This window comes from Apodemus sylvaticus, chromosome 6 (assembly GCF_947179515.1).
Source record: "Apodemus sylvaticus chromosome 6, mApoSyl1.1, whole genome shotgun sequence".
In the NCBI taxonomy this organism is placed as follows: domain Eukaryota; kingdom Metazoa; phylum Chordata; class Mammalia; order Rodentia; family Muridae; genus Apodemus; species Apodemus sylvaticus.
Window position 1 is genome coordinate 23115442 of NC_067477.1, and position 16238 is coordinate 23131679.

Below are 16238 nucleotides of genomic sequence, written 5' to 3' on the forward strand. Positions count from 1 at the left end.
GGAGAGGGAGAGGGAGAGGGAGAGGGAGAGGGAGAGGGAGAGGGAGAGGGGGAAAGAGATGAACTCTGTGTTCAATGAGGAGGCCATTGTGATTTTGCCTGGTGAGGGTAACATGGAGGCCTGAGCTATGCAGCTTTAGCCTGTGCTAGAGCACACTACCTAGACCAGGCTGGCCCCTACCTTGCAGTGATTCTCCTGCTTCCCAAATATTAATTTGATAGGTATAAGCTACCACACCTGGCTCAATTCTTGGGATTATAAGGCATGCATGGACCACAGTATGTATTTGTATTTGAACATATATGAAACACATATACACATGCAGGCAAGATGCTTGTATGCATAAAAATAAAATGCATCCAATTTTTTGTTAATGTTTACAAAAAGCCAGTTGTATGCATAATACAAAATTATATGTGATGTCAGAATAGCGAAGACCAAACATTTGGAAGCTGAATAGTTTAAAACCCAGGTCTTGACCTATTGGCATTTTAAATGAGGATTCTCTTCCTGTTTTGCAGTGGCTACATATGTCCTCATGTAGTGGACACTAATGCCACCACAGGGTCCTACCATATAAATACATATAAATACAGTCTCCTCCCAGAGGCCAAGTCTGCAGATACAGTAGAATTAGGGCTCAGTACAAGAATTTGGGTGGGGGGCCCTAAACAGTCAGTGTGTTTCTATACAAGGGATTTCTACAAGAGTCCATGTCAGGGGAAGTGATACATTCTAGTAGATGCTGCCAACTATAATATACAAGCCACTAAATATTCATCAATACTGAAGAAGAGAGACTCTGTCTTTTTTCTTCTTGTCATTTCTGAGTTTGTTTGGTTTGTGCTTGAGAGAGGATCTTGCCGTATTAGGCTGTCCCGGTAGTCCTCCTGTCTTACCTGTGAGTGTCAGGACACAGGAGCACACATCATGTTCTCCAAGTGCATCTTTATTGCTTGCTTGCTTATTTTTTAAGACAGGGTCTCACTGTGTAGCCTTGATTTGCCCGGAACTTGGTGTGGAGACCAGGTTGGTCTTGAACTCACAGAGGTTTGCCTATTTCTGTCTCCCCAGTGATGGCTGTGATCAAAAGAGTGCACCACCAAGCATGGCTAAGTATGTCTTCCTTTACATTTTTTTTTCACACTAGATTTTGCATCAGTGTGTATGTGTGTGTGTGTGTGTGTGTGTGTGTGTGTGTGTGTGTTTGTACAAGCACATTCCTCTGCATACACTGCACATGTATGCACTTTCTAGTGGACCCCAGAGGTCAGTCTGTTATTCCTCCTCAGGAATGATATTCATCTTCTTTGAGACAGGGTCTTTACTTGCCTGGAGCTTATTGAGAGAGCCAGTGTCTGGCCAGTGGGCCTCAGGGTTCCTCCTGTCAACATCTCCCAATGCTGTGAGCACAGTCAACATATACCTGACATTTTGCATGGGTGCCGAGGGTCCTTGGGCTTGCAAGGAGGACCAGTGGACTTTCCAACGGAGCCATTTCCCTAGCTCGGCTTTCCTTCCTCCTTTTCCTTTTCTTCCTTTGAGATGGGACTGTCATGTAGCCCAGGCTGGCCTAAAACTCTTTATTAGCTAAAGCTGGCCTTGAGCTCCTCCTAAGTGCTAGGATTGGGGTGTACACCATCTTTGTTGTTGTTTGAGGCAGAGGCTGACACAGCTAGGCATTTTCCAAGAGACACACTTGCCATTTGATACAACTCAAATTCATTGAAAATTCTTGCCATCTCTTCCAAGTGGGTTTGGAGGTCTGGTGGTTACGTTTTAAATAGGACTTTCTTGGGAAGTTTTTATTTCTGGTTTCTATTTCCAGGGTTTTGGAGTCCTGAGTCTGCAGCTAGTCTGTTCCTCAGGCTTTTCCAGTGTCTTCCTGGAGCCTGTGGGCTTTCTGGACCTTTGACCTCAGGCTTCTGGATGAGGGCAGCTCATTAGTTTCTAAGCCCCACTGTCTCAGAGACCGGGAGAAGATAGCTGGTTGCTTGCAGCAGAGCTCTCATGTCGGAACAGGCTTCCCCAGAAGGCCTTTGAGCTCTGGTCCTAAGCTGGATGGTCTCTGGCCTGGATCCCAAGGCCGCAGCCTGAGCCTCCCGACTGAGTCTGTGTTATTATTGATCCCTGAGGGCAGACTCTTGACTCAGATTGCTGACTCTGGATTTCCTCCACCCCCAGCTTGCTCTGGACTGAGGTGAGGAAGCCTTTCTGCTAAGGTGCCACTCGGGGAAGGTAGATAACTTATCTCTCCTTGGAAGGTCCAGCTAGAGATAGCCCTTGCTTCAAGACCAAATTAGCATCCAGCAAGTGGCTTCAGTCAGTGAAGATTAGTCAAGATTAATGTGTGTGTATGTGTATTTGTATGTGTGTATATGTACATTTATGTGTATGTATGTGTATGTATATATATATATGTGTATTATGTGTGTGTATGTATATGTATGTGTATTATGTGTGTGTATGTATGTATGTATGTATGTATGTGTTCATATGCATGTGTGTATGGCAGCCACTTGCTGCCAAGCCTGACGACCTGAGTTCAACACAGGATGGCAAGACAGAACAGACTCCATCTAGCAAGTTATTCTCTGACTCTAGGTGCAAACACACACACACACACACACACACACACAGATGAATGAATGAATGAATGAACGAATGAATGATTTTTCTAAATGACCAAATTAGGAAGTAGCAAGATGGGCTTCCGAGAGGATGGTAGCAGTGGGCTCCTGTCCTATGACACATGTCATCCCCAGGGTACAGGGCCCCCAGTTTCCTCCCAGCCTGGTCTGGGGAGTGACTGCACTCTCTGTTATTTGCACCGTACTCAAAATGCACAATGCTGCATGCTACACTGGAGAATAGGAGGTGCGTGTTGAGCCTCAGGCTGGCGGCTCTTTCCGCTTAAGGCACTGGGCATGGAGCCCACAGCCTCATGTTCTGAGCTCCTTTCCCGTCTACAGTTGAAGCTGTTAAGCTGTGGCCCTTCGCTTTCCAAAATCACTCCGGAGCACATGTGGTGGACTCGAACCTGAGACATTTGGATGGGGTGGGAGAGAGGATGGCCATACGTAACTCTGGAGTTAGAATTCTTCAGGAACTCTACAGTGCACAGAGCCAGCAAGGACCACACATTTAAGCATATAATTTGCATCTTTTTTTAGATTAAATCTTGATTAATGTGTGTGTATGTGTATTTGTGTGTATATGTGCATTTATGTGTGTGTATGTGTGTATGTGTATTTATGTGTGTGTATGTATGTATGTGTTCGTATGCATGTGTGTATGTATGTATATGTGTGTATATGTATATGCATGTGTGTATATATGTGTGTGAGGCATATATACATGTGTGTATGCATGTGTGTGAGGTGTGTGTGTATGTGTGTATGTATGTGTTTATATGCATGTGCATGTGTGTATGTGTATATGTGTATGCACGTGTGTGTGAGGTGTATGTGTGTATGCATGTGTTTATATGCATGTGTGTATGTGTATATGTGTATGCATGTGTGTATGTGAGGTGTGTGTATGTGTGTATGTATGTGCTTATATGCATGTGCATGTGTGTATGTGTATATGTGTATGCATGTGTGTATGTGAGGTGTGTATGTGTGTATTTATATGTGTGTGTGTGTGTATGTGTATGTGTATGCACGTGTGTATGTGAGGTGTATGTGTGTATGTGTTTATATGCATGTGTGTGTGTATATGTGTATGCATGTGTGTGCACATGCATACATAAAGCACATGTGCCACAGTGCTCATGTGAAAGTCAGAGGATAGCTTTAAGGAATTGCCCTTGCCTTTCCCAAAAGCTTTCAGCTATCAAACTTAGGTTCTCTGGCATAGACAAGAAGCTCCTTCACCCCATGAACTATCTTGCTGACTGGTCCTCCACCCCCCCATTCCCATCCCCCACCCCCACCCCTCCCATCCTACCCCCATCCCCGGCCCCAGGGTTTCTCTGTGTAATAGCCCTGGCTGTCCTGAAACTTTCTTTGTGGACCAGGCTGGTGTCAAACTCACAGAGATCTGCCCGCTTCTGTTTCCTGAGTGCTGGGACTAAAGGCGTGTGCTGCCACCATGCCAGCCAGGCCCCTGCCTTTAACAAGCCCTTTCCACCCAAACCATGAATACATACACAGACTCCTTTTAAATTTTTCAAATTGGTAATGAGTGGATATAGTCAAAAGATCAAGCCAGTGAGCCTAAGGTATTAAGCCAGGCAGGCAGGATAAGGACAGTCGAGGGACTGTCACCCCCGAGCCACACTAATTCTGCAGAGTGAACAGAGACCTGGCAGTCTCTCATTCATCCTGACCAGTTGGTTCTCAGGCTGACATCTCAAGGTGACAGTTACTGACAGGTAACATGAAGAACTGAAAACATGTCAATCCAGGGCCAGCCTGGGGAAAGCCCTGTCCAATTTTATCATGGTCTGAGAACTCCATCTCGAGGAGCTCGACTGGGGAATGGTATACCCCTGCCCAGTCATCCTATTTAGGCCTAGGATCCACCAAAGAAAATTACTTTACCTGCCAGTGAGGCGACGTTCCAAGCATCAGGTTATAACACTGGGTTAGCCTTAGCAGTGGTGACTAGTTGCTGTCAGAGGCTACCCAGGGTAGGACTCAGCAGATAGAACTGGGTGACCTGCCCCATATGTCTACAGACTTCCCCTTTATCCTTGTCTGAGTTAGCTTTCTGGGAATGGACCCTGTACCTGTCATTTACACTCCAACATGAACTTAAGAATCAGGTCCCCCCCACCTCCCCACCCCCAGGTATTTGGAGTTTTAGGAACACTGACTGGCATCTCTTTCTTGTGCTAGCCCTTCTGGGTCAGTCTGAAGTCTCTGATTGCAGAATCCCTCAGTCTTCACCCAGTGTGGCTCGCTGATTGCAGACAGAGTGCCCGAGCCTGCCATTCTTTAAATTGATGTTGGGAGAAGGTTGCTTGTTGCCTGAGTGCCGTGGATACCTAGGAAGCAAAGGCCAGCCCTCGGGAACATCCCTGGTGTGGCCCACATCCCAGATGAGTGTAATCAATGAACCTTGAACATTATTTCTAAGGCTTAAGGAACATAGTTTTAAGAAGCTGAAGTGAAGACTGTAATTTTCTGATCTAGAAGACTCTGTAGAGAAACACTGTCCTTGTTAAATATACAGAGGTTCAGAGTGTATCTCCAGGCATCACAAGGGGTCCAGTAGTTTAAGGCAGACTTAGCATGGGTGACATTGAGTTTGTCCTGGAACTTCTGCACTTGGGAACAGAGGGAGGGAACTCTACTGCTACCTTGGGCCCCGTGCTGCTAATCCTGTGGTTCAGAAATCTGTAAGTGGGGAGGTCAGAGTTGAGGGGTTAACTCTACCACCTGGCCTGTATCCAATACTATTGCCCTGAAAAAGTGGACACAGGCCATTGGTTTTGAGTCCAAAGTGGAGGCTAGGACCAAGGGCGTGCATGATGTGTGTGCCTCTCTGACAGAGATGCCCGTGTATTGGTTTTACTGTGTGTTCTGCTAGCTACAGGTTCCTACCTCTGTGTGTGAAATATTTGGTGAACTCTATGAGCTCTGTTGAGTGGTTATGAGGAATTCTTCTTACTTGCCCTGCAGGGCTGTCAGGACCCCCACCCCACCCCTCTGAGGTATGTTGGCTAACTTGAATGCATGTGGACAGACGGTGTGGATCTGGCAAGCTCTCCAGCCACCTTTCCAAAGGAGAATGCAGAATGTCCTAGAAATTGCCCTTCCGCCCTCAGGAACTTTCCTCTCAAATTCTGTTTTGTTCCTATCACAAGAAACCTTGAAGTGTGGACTTGGAAACTTCTGTGCCAACCCTGTGACTTCCCAGTTGGATTTGCTGGTGACATCGATTCCACTGCAGACTTTTATGGGTGGCTGTGATCAAGGGCTTCAAGATTTGCATCCCTTGAGCTATTAGAGATCTAGAGTTTGTTTTGAGTCCAAGAAAGAACTGGGACCTCTGTGTTGTGTGTGCATATAGGAAAAGGATAGAAAGTTAGTAATTAAAAGGGGGAACTACAATTGGGCTATAATATGAATAAAAAAGAATAATTAATATTGATTAATTTTAAAGTGCCATATGGATTTTTTTTTTAAACGCAGGGGTCAAAGGTTAGGAGCTGTTCCGATAACATTGCCATTGGAAACAGGTGTGGAGAAGCTCTCCTTAGAAGAACTGAGTCTGGCAGGGCGGAAGTGGCACTCAGGAGGCAAAGGCAGGTGGATCTCTGAGTTCTAAGACCAGCCTGGTCTACAGAGTGAGTTTCAGGGCAGAGGAAACCCTGTCTCAAAAAGAAGGAAGGAAGGAAGGAAGGAAGAAAAAGAAAGAAAAGAAAGGAAAGAAAAGAAAGAAAGGAAACAAAGAAAACAAGCAAACAAACTCAAACTGTGTCTGATCCATAAAGCAAGAAAGTGGGGTGCTGACAGAGGAGGCCACTGACCTTGGTCTCTGGAAGAACAGGGGCCTTGATGCCCTAGCTCCTTGGATGTTTCTTGCACAGCACCACAGCACGCAGTGCAGCGCTGGGACTACCTTGACAAGGCCATCTGGGGACAGAGATAGGATTTGAGCTGGGCCTTTCTCCTGCAAAGGATTTGAGTCATTTTGTATCTTTTGCTGTGCCTGCCAAGGCTTTCCAGACAAGCTAGTGGTTTCCCTGGGCACTCAACTCTCAGCCTTGTGGGGAGAGGGGGAGAGAGAGGACTCTGGGAAGGTGGGGAGGAGACACAAACACATTGTATCATATCACAGTGCTTCGGGGTGTGGTGGGGTGTGGGGCAGAGTGAGAGTGTGCGTTTTGAGGATGATGTCTCTGCTGCTCCCCAGTGACCTCCTGAGCAGGGAAAGGCAGTGTTTGAGCTCATTTAGAATCTACCTCACTGGTAGAGTGTTAGGAAGGACAATTCCTTTCAAAGAAGCTAATGTAAAACATGTGGTTTTTGATGCTAAAAGTGTTTTTTAAAACACTTAATGTATGCGTGTTTTAAAAAAAGGTGTGGAGACTCTACTATGGACATTGACTTTGAAGTACAGATATTTATAGACAAGTCAAACAAAACAGACTCCGTGCCAGAGAGACACAGATTTGGTGTGGGCTGCTGTTTGTAGGGAAAGATGTAGCTTTTCATGCTGAACCTAGCAGGCTCCTGGGGCGTGGGGTGTGTTTCCTAGTGCGGCGCATTTGGAAGGTGGGAGTTGGTAATTCTCCTCATGGTTATATTAGGTGTCACCCAGTATTGTGCAACAGAGAGCAGAGGGAGGCTGGTGAAGGCACTTCGTAGGCCTGGGATTGTTCCATATCAGAGTGAACTTCAAGTCCGAGCCTCAGTTCATCACTGCAACACCCACGCAAAGATGCTCCCTCCCCGTCTTCCCCATAACTCATAAACTCCCAGAGAACTCTAGGCTTTCCCCCATGGTATATCACTCCTGCAGGGATATAGATGAGGGGTAACATTTCAAAGAACCACAGTTTCCAAGGCCTTATTTATTTTTTGGAGTTTTGTTTCTGCCGCTGTGATGAAGTACTCTGACACAAAGTAACTTAGGGAAGAAAGGGTTCGTTTCAGCTCACAATGCCAGGTTGTATCCGTCACTCTGAGGATGCTACTGTCCTTCACATCACACCCACAAACAAGGGCAGAGAAAATAAAAATGCCTGCCCCGTGCTTGTGCTCACTTTAGCGTCTCTCCTCTTCTTCTTCTCCTCCTCCTCTTCCTTCTTTTGTTTTGTTTTTTGTTTTTCCAAGACAGGGTTTCTCTGTGTAGCCTTGGCTATCCTGCCTGGAACTCACTCTATAGATAAGGCTGGCCTCGAACTAAGAAATCCGCCTGCCTCTGCTTCCCAAGTGCTGGGATTAAAAGCGTGTGCCACCCCTGCCTGGCTAGCTTCTCTATTCTTACACAGTTCCCTAACCTAGGACTAGTGCCATCTACCTCCAGTGAGGTCTTCCCATATCCCTTAATGAATCAAGATGATCCCTCAATGCTACGCCCGTGATCTGGGCAATTCCACACCGAGACTCTTGAGATTAGATTCTGTCAAGCTGACAGCTAATACCTGTAAAACCATCACACCTGTGACTACTCACCAGCCCAGCAGTTCCTCTTGTAGGATTCATTATAAGGAAATGACAATCTCTGGACGTGGGAATATGATTATTCATCTGAGTGTGTTGACAGCAAAGAAAACTGGAGCTAGCTTAAGTACCCACTTGAGGGAGACCCCAAATCATCAGCTATAGCTTATGACACCACACAACGGGTACTCACTGCACCTGTTTACTGAAGTCCTACTATGTGGTAGGAATAGAGTAGGTGGGAAGTGTATGGTACCATTAAGACCGATGCAGTCTGAGGCCTCTCAAGCTCAGAGTTTTTCACAGAAACAGATTCTGTACCATGAGAAGCAGAGTGAAGCGAGCACGGCAGGATCGTGGCCTGATACCACGTCGGATGCATAGACAATCTAGGAAATTTGAATCCCTACCAAGGAGGCAGACATGTTGAGTGATAGAACAGGACTGTCCCTTTTTGTCCCCATCACTACTGCTGCCACCACCACTGCCACCGCCGTCTCCTCCTCCTTCGTTTGTGGTTTTCAAGTATCCCGTGATGACCATTGTGGTGTTGTAATAGAAGAGTGAATTACTGGGCCAGTGAGATGGTTCTAAGGGTAACGGTGATTGCTACCAAGCCGTCTGACCTGAGTTTGATCCCCGAGACACACGTAATAGAAAGCCCTGATGTTAGCAAGTTGTTCTCTGATCTGCACGTACAGAGACACACCCACACACCTACATCCCCACACTAAGTTCAGAAATGTGAGACAATATTAGGAGAGTAACATTCTAGGAAGGAAAGGCTAGCTGTGAACCCCTAGTTCTTGACCCAGTGGTTCATTAAACCTGGGAGGTTTTGAATGGTTGTGAGGGAGGGAGAGAGGGCAGAGAGATGCCCGAGTCTCCTCCAGGCATGACCAACGGCCTGCGGCTGCCCGCTCAGGGTTCCAAGGTCTCAAACTCTTGTCTTTCCTGTGTTTCCTGAGGAAATCTCCCACAGGGCCTGTGAGCTGGAACTGTAACCAGCCTGTGGTGCTGATGTCACGGTCCTCAAACACTTGTAGTCTCTAGAGTTTGGTCCTCGGGGAATATGCTAATGTACTCTGATGGGGTAAAAAAGTTTCTGTTTTGGGCATATGATAATTAAATTAGGGAAATGCCTTTTTGCCCTGCACATAAAACCCAGTGAGACTGGTTTCCCTTGAGCAACTCAGCCAGATCTCATTGCAACCCAATAAAACAAAATGACAACAGTAGCTCCATCTGGGAGGTCTGCACAGGTGCCAAGCCCTACACTAAATCAAGAGCCTTGCTGACATTTTGCAGGCAAAGGCTCATGATGCCCACTGGAATAGGTGCTGGCCATCCACAGGGACCACTTCCGATCCTGATCTCAGAAGTTGGAAAACTTGAGTTAGTGGCCTGTGGTGGCTGACACGTGTGTGTGTGTGTGTGTGTGTAGTGGCTCTTCCTGGTTGTCAACTTGACTATATCTGGAATGAATTACAATCTAGAATTGGAAGGCTCACCTGTGATCCTAATCTGGAGGCTCAGGGATACGAGTTTCTGACCTGGATCTTGGCATGGAGATCTTGAAGCATAGTGGCTATGAATTCCAGAAGATTAAGACAAGGAGATCTCCAAGTTCAAGGTCATCTGGGATGAAAGGCGTGGTAGCTCACACCTTTAATCTACCCCACACCCTCTGCTGGAGACCTATATAAGGACATTGGAAGAAGGAAGACTCACCCACTCTTCCTTGCCTGCTTGCCTCATGGGACTGAGCAACTGCTAGATCCTTGGACTTCCGTCCACAGTGACTGCTGACCATTGTTGGCGAGTTGGACAACAGACTGTAAGTCATCGACAAATTCCCTAACAATATAGAGACTGTCCATACGTTCTGTGACTCTAGAGAAACCTGACTAATACACTGAACATTATCTGCTATCATTCCTTGGTTCCTGATGATCCGTATTAAACCCAAATGTGTAGGTTTAGAACTTCAACTGAGGATGGAGCTCAGTGGGTAAGTGCTTGCCTAGAATGTGTGACACCCTGGGTGTCAGCCTCAGCACCACATAAAACTGGGCATAGCGGGGCATGGCGGCACACATCTCAAATAACATCACTGGAGTCAGGCAGATCTCTGTGAGTTCAAGGCCAGCCTGGTCTACATAGTGAATTCCATACCAGTCAGGGCTTTATTGTGAGATCATATCTCAGAAACCAAATCAAAAACAAATAAATGAAATATATTTCTATTTGATAGGGCATGCAGGTAACCCCAGCCTGGGGAGCTGGAAGTAGGAGGTTCAAACCCATCCTGAACTATCTGGCAAATTCAAGGCCAGCTTGGCTCTGTCTCTAAAGCAAAAGCAAACCAAAAACCAGGACACTCCTAGAAGTTCTCAGCTTTGACTAAAGACCTCATTGCTCTTGCCACGGACTGCAACCCAGTGTCACGTCGGTTTGTGATTAGCTCAGTGCAACAGATGTTTCAGTGGTTTTAGAAAGAACGCTGTATGTAGTATAGCTGCTACCATAAAATGCTGCTGTCTCCGAGAGGGCCTCTGGCACTCCCCAAAGAAGATAGTCTGTTCTTGTCACATATCCAACAAACATATTCTGGGGTGTTGCTGAAATATTTACCGTGCCGTTGCCTCCGGTAACTAATCACATGTTATAAATGAAGCGAACACAGAAAGATGAACATGCTTACACAGCCTCCCAATGCTGAGGCTCCAATGACAGCAACATAGGACCCAGAAGTGCCCTTCTGCCCTGTCATCCCTTTTCCCATTAGCTTGGGGAGCGGGGTTGGTCTTGGGGAGTGGCACTGGACTGGTTTTGGCCTATTAGAGTTTGCTAACCTCATTCTCTGGTAGGATCCTCCCTCTTCCGTGCTCCCGATCTTGGGTCACCCTTAAGAAAGTACAGACGTAGTGAGCTATCAAGAAAGCCACACTCAAGGCTGTGAATTGGTGGTTCATGCCATCCAAGTGTCTGGGAGACTGGTGCAGGAGGATTACTGTGAATTAGAGGCCAGCCAAATGGAGTGAGGAGGAGACCTACCCAATACCCAAGACTCTGCACACATACAAAGTCATGCTAGTTTGAATTTTGGCTAAACTCTGCAGTCTAGAGTATAGTCTTATGTGTGAATTCTGTCCATAGCTGGGAAAGACTGGTTAGGACAAGGTGGATAAGTGGCAGTTATTCTTGTAACAGACTATACATGAACAGGCAACAGACAACCAATCAGCCATGAATGTGGGCCTGGTGTCAAGTGAGAAATGTTGAAAGACACTGTCGTGTTTTGCTTTCTGTTGCTGCAATAAAACATTGACCAAACCAACTTGGAGGGCAGAACGAGTTTATTGGCTTATACTTCCATAGCACAGACCATCACTGAAGCAAGTCACCAAGAATGGCCTCAATCTTCTGACTGTCCTACCTCCACCACCTGGATGCTAGGATTATAGGCGTGTGCCTCTATACTTGGATTATAGGATTTTGGGGATCAGACCCAGGGTTTCATGCATGCTATTCAAGCGAGCAATTAACAGAGCCGTACCCATGCGGGCTGCCCCCTTCTTTTAAATAGATAAGGTATCAGGAAAAAACAACGTTAAAAGTTGAAGTTGTTGGGTTTGGTCAGGAGGCTGAGGTATAAGATTCTAGAGTTTGAGGTCACCATAATCTATAGGATTACCCTGTGCCCAAACACTAGGGACAGATGACATAACCCAGGGGTAGATCACTTACTTAAGAGTGTTCAAGTTCAGCCAGGCGGTGGTGGCACACGCCTGTAATCCCAGCACTCTGGGAGGCAGAGGCAGGCAGATTTCTGAGTTCAAGGCCAGCCTGGTCTACAGAGTGAGTTCCAGGACAGCCAGGGCTATACAGAGAAACCCTGTCTCGAAAAAACCAAATCCAAAAATCCAAAAAAAAAAAAAAAAAAAAAGAGTGTTCAAGTTCATCTGGGTGGTGGTGGCGCCCGCCTATAATCCTAGCACTCTCAGCACTCTGAGAGGCAGAGGCAGGCAGGATTTCTGAATTCGAGGTCAGCCTGGTCTACAGAGTGAGTTCCAGGACAGCCAGGCTATACAGAGAAACCCTGTCTTGGAAAAAAAAACAAATCCAAAAAAACCAAAAAAAAAAAAAAGTGTTCGAGTTCCTGGGTTGGACCCTCAGCACTGAAAATTAAAGACAAAAACAAAACAAACAACCCTCAACCAGAAATGTAGCTTTTTGTGGCTTCCTTACTTCTCAGTCAAACTAACCAGTACCCCCCATCCAATTCTGTGATTGTAAAGATTTCTGGTGCTTACTAGGGGCTTCTTCTGCACCTCTTCACCTGTCTCAGAAGACAGGCAGACTTCCCAGTGGTCACTGTGGCTGGTGGGGCCCAGGTGGGGGTGGGGGGACCTGAGTGTCAGCCTAGAGTGAGAGAGAGACCCACCTGCTTGGAACTGGCAATGTAAAGCAAGGAGAAGGGAGTCTGAGAGGGACTGGAAAAGCCAGCTAACCTCAGCCCCCAGGACCTTACAGGTATTGCTCAAAGAGCAGGTTTAATGATCTCAGTATACCGAGCTTGGAAAAGTAGTCTTGAGGAATTCCCCACTCCCATCTCCCAAACCCTCTATTCACTTCTTCTGGGCCTACAGTTTCAGGGGGACCCTTTATTTCCGCTGTAACTCCCAAATGCCTGCAGGTGGGAGTCCGCCACCTCCACACTTTGCATATCTATACACCGTCCAGTCCCTGGCGGCTTAACTCGAGGACGGCCCTTGTTAGTTAGTAGGTGGGAGTGTCTGGAAAGGCTAGCCTCAGAATGGGATTTCTAGAACTTGTAGTTGTTAGAAAGGTAAACGCCGAGACCAGGCGGCCACTGGGTTCTCTGCTTTACGAACTACCATTCTAAGAAGGTAAGTCACTGTTCAGCGTTGTCTTTGAACCAAAATGAGTGTAGAAAAGGTGGCTAGGCAGGCTCTGCAGGGAGGGCAGATCACACAGAGTGGCGGGACTGTGCACCGAGTCAGCAGGGGCTCCATGCAGGTATGGTTACTTATTCAGAGTAGAGGTGTGAGGTTCAAAGAGGCCAGCAAGCCACGGAAGTGCAAAGGTGCCGAAGAAGGCTGAAATGAGCACCTGGGGAGGCACTGGGCCTGGCAAATGCTCAGCCAGAGCAGGCCAGCTTAACGCGTTTTCTTTCTGCCAGCACACAGCATCTGTCCTCTCACCTAATTCTTCCTGGAGAGGGTGGAGTCAGCATCCCCTGTGGCCTGCATGCATACAGTCCCTGTAGAGTCTGTCTTGTTGAACCCCATAATAATCCTGGAAGAGAGAGCCTGCTACCTACCTTGAAAGATGAACTCCTGGAGAGGCTGAACCTTCCGATCAAAGCGAAAATGAAATAGTGTCTCTAGGAGGTGGGTTCGAGAGGTGCCCTTATCCCCAAGCCTTCTGAGTGAGACCAGACAACAGCCCTCAGTCAGAGAGAACAGTGGTCCTTCCATTTTTGATTCCGGGATGGCAAGGTAAGCTGATCACCCCTGAGAGCCCGCTGCTGGGTTGAATATTAACTCTATCTTCCTTGAGGCTCAGGTCTCTTCAAGAACTGTACTTCAAAAAGCTCTTGACAGAGCTTCAGAGGAACAGCCCAGCATCCTCCATAGGGATGGATACCTCTAAGGAAAAGAGTGCGTCCTGGGTGGGGGCCCACACCTTTGATCCTGGCTTTCAGGAGGCAGAGGGGTAGCTAGATCTTTGAGTTTGAGGCCACACAGAGAAGTTCTTTCTCTTAAAAAAACAAAACAAAACAAAAAAACAAAAAAAAAACCAAATAAACAAAACTAAAAAAAAAAAAACCAAAACAAAAAATTCCCCCCCCCAAAAAAAGAAAAGAAAAAAAAAGTATACAAATACAAAACCAAACCTAAGGTTTGAGGAGAGGTAGGGCAGTGGTAGAAGGCTTGCCTAGAATGTATCAAGCCCTTTGGTTCAATTCTCAGGACACAGAAACAACAACAACAACAACAAAAACCCAAAACCCAAACAAATGAAAACCACAATAAAATCAAAAAGTGAGCACTTTGTCACACTGCCTTTAATCCCAGCACTTGGGAGGCAGAGGCAGGCAGATTTCTGAGTTCGAGGCCAGCCTGGTCTACAGAGTGAGTAGCTAGGGCTACACAGAGAAACCCTGTCTTGAAAAAAAGAGTGAGCACAAAAAGTGAGCACAAAAACAAAACAAAACAAAACAAACAAACAAAAAAAAACTATCAAAGGAAGCACACCAAAGAGTAGACTCAAATTGGAATATTTAAAAATCCAGCCATCGACACGCTGTTCCTCCCGACCGCCTCTGCCAGCCTCCGCGTGGCTGTCTTCCTGGGCGCCCTGGACTTTAACTATTTCCTCATATGGCTTTGGAATACCGTTTTCTGCATGGAAAACTTGTTTATTGCCCCGACAAGGTTGGTTGGGATATTTTGTTGTTTTTCAAATTTCTTTTTTTTGGGGGGGGGGGCGGGGTGAGACAGGGTTTCTCTGTGTACTACTGGCTGTCCTGGAACTTACTCTGTAGACTATGCTGGCCTTGAACTCTGAAATCTGCCTGTTTCTGCCTCCTAAGTGCTCCCAACCCAGCTGTTGTTGTTTTTGATAGTTTAGAAAAGCACTAAGCTGCAGGTGGTGGCGCACGCCAGTAATCCCAGCAATCTGGGAGGCTGAGGCAGGCGGATTTCTGAGTTCAAGGCCAACCTGGTCTACAGAGTGAGCTCCAGGACAGCCAGGGCTATACAGAGAAACCCTGTCTCGAAAAAACCAAATCCCGAAAACCCAAAAAAAAAAAAAAAGAAAAGAAAAGAAAAGCACTAAGCTTCACAACTGATTAATGCTAATGGCATGCAAGCTTTTTAGAAAATATTGTCAGTTTTGACAAAATTTCTTTTTTTTAGTACTACTAAGTCTCTCTCTCTCTCTCTCTCTCTCTCTCTCTCTCTCTCTCTCCCTCTCCCTCTCCCTCTCCCTCTCCCTCCCTCCCTCCTTCCCTCCCCCCTTTTCTCTGTTTGGGAGGAAGGGATATAAAGACTCTCAGCTTTCTATGACATAATACAGGTAAAATGTGTAACTCAATATCTGTCATGTTGCAACTCCTCAATACACTGAGCCATTATGGCTCTCCTCTTCTTGATCACTAGTCTTTCAGTGTGTGCTTTGGGATTCCAAGTTGTGTCCTCCCCCCACCCCTCTGCACCTCCCCCTGCACCCCAGGAATGAGCTCCCTTCCAGTTAAACTCGAAGACCTCAGCGAGGGGTCATGCTTGCTTCTGGTTATAGGCACAGCTGTCTTCCGGTAGCCATGACTTCCCAACAGTTAATCTTCAATTCATAATTCCCCGTCTATCAGCAGGACTCAAGGACCATGCGTGGCCATTTTCATTAGTGCCGACCTCAAAAGTGCTTGGTAATAGTTTGCAAATTGAGCCTTTTAAGTCGTTTTAATCTTATCAAGTCTTGTCACTAAACCTGTCAAAATGTCATTTTTCTATTTTATTCTGTTAAAAAGTTTTACCGTATTAGGAATATCTCTGCATAAGAAAGGAAACTCCATTGATACTAACTCAGTATGGGTGTCTATAAAGCCACTTTTGGTCACAAGCAACAGAAAAGCTACCTTGGACTTCAAACCACAGAGACCTGTTGGTTCCTGTGTTGAGTCTGCTATCTGGCTGGTCCATTCTTTCTTAGCTATCTCAGAGCCTTTGTAGTTGATGGTTGAGCTGGGCTCACTCACACTGAAGGCTTGGCAATTTGGAGAGCTGTTGTGGAAGGGAGAAGCAGTTGCCTTGTACTTCCTGAGTTATTTCCCTTCCCAGGAACTCATTTGCTTTGTTAAATTAGGAGTTTGTATGACAATACTAGGGAATTCCTGCCTAAGGTTAACCTTGTAGATTTTATCTTTTCTTTTTTTAAACATTAGTCAATATTTTTATTTTGGGGTGTGTATGTTTGTGTGTGTGTGTGTGTGTGTGTGTGTGAAGAAAGTCTCAAACACAAGGTAATTCTCCTTCCTCAGCCTCCTAAACACTAGGATTACCTAAGTAATCCAGAGGACACTGGAAAATG

At 46.3% G+C, this 16238-nt stretch overlaps 1 protein-coding gene across 7 annotated transcripts in view; it reads left to right on the top strand.

Annotated features, from left to right (window-relative positions):
- Foxn3 (forkhead box N3) overlaps window positions 1-16238 on the top strand; it is a 368618-nt gene that overhangs the window by 135315 nt on the left and 217065 nt on the right. Inside the window, exon 3 of one of the 7 annotated variants that reach the window (XM_052185266.1) lies at window positions 1075-1116. The exons of the other annotated variants lie outside the window; for them this stretch is intronic. The gene's annotated coding sequence lies outside the window, so the exon portion shown is untranslated. The remainder of the gene's footprint in view (window positions 1-1074; window positions 1117-16238) is intronic. 7 annotated transcript variants of the gene reach the window in all.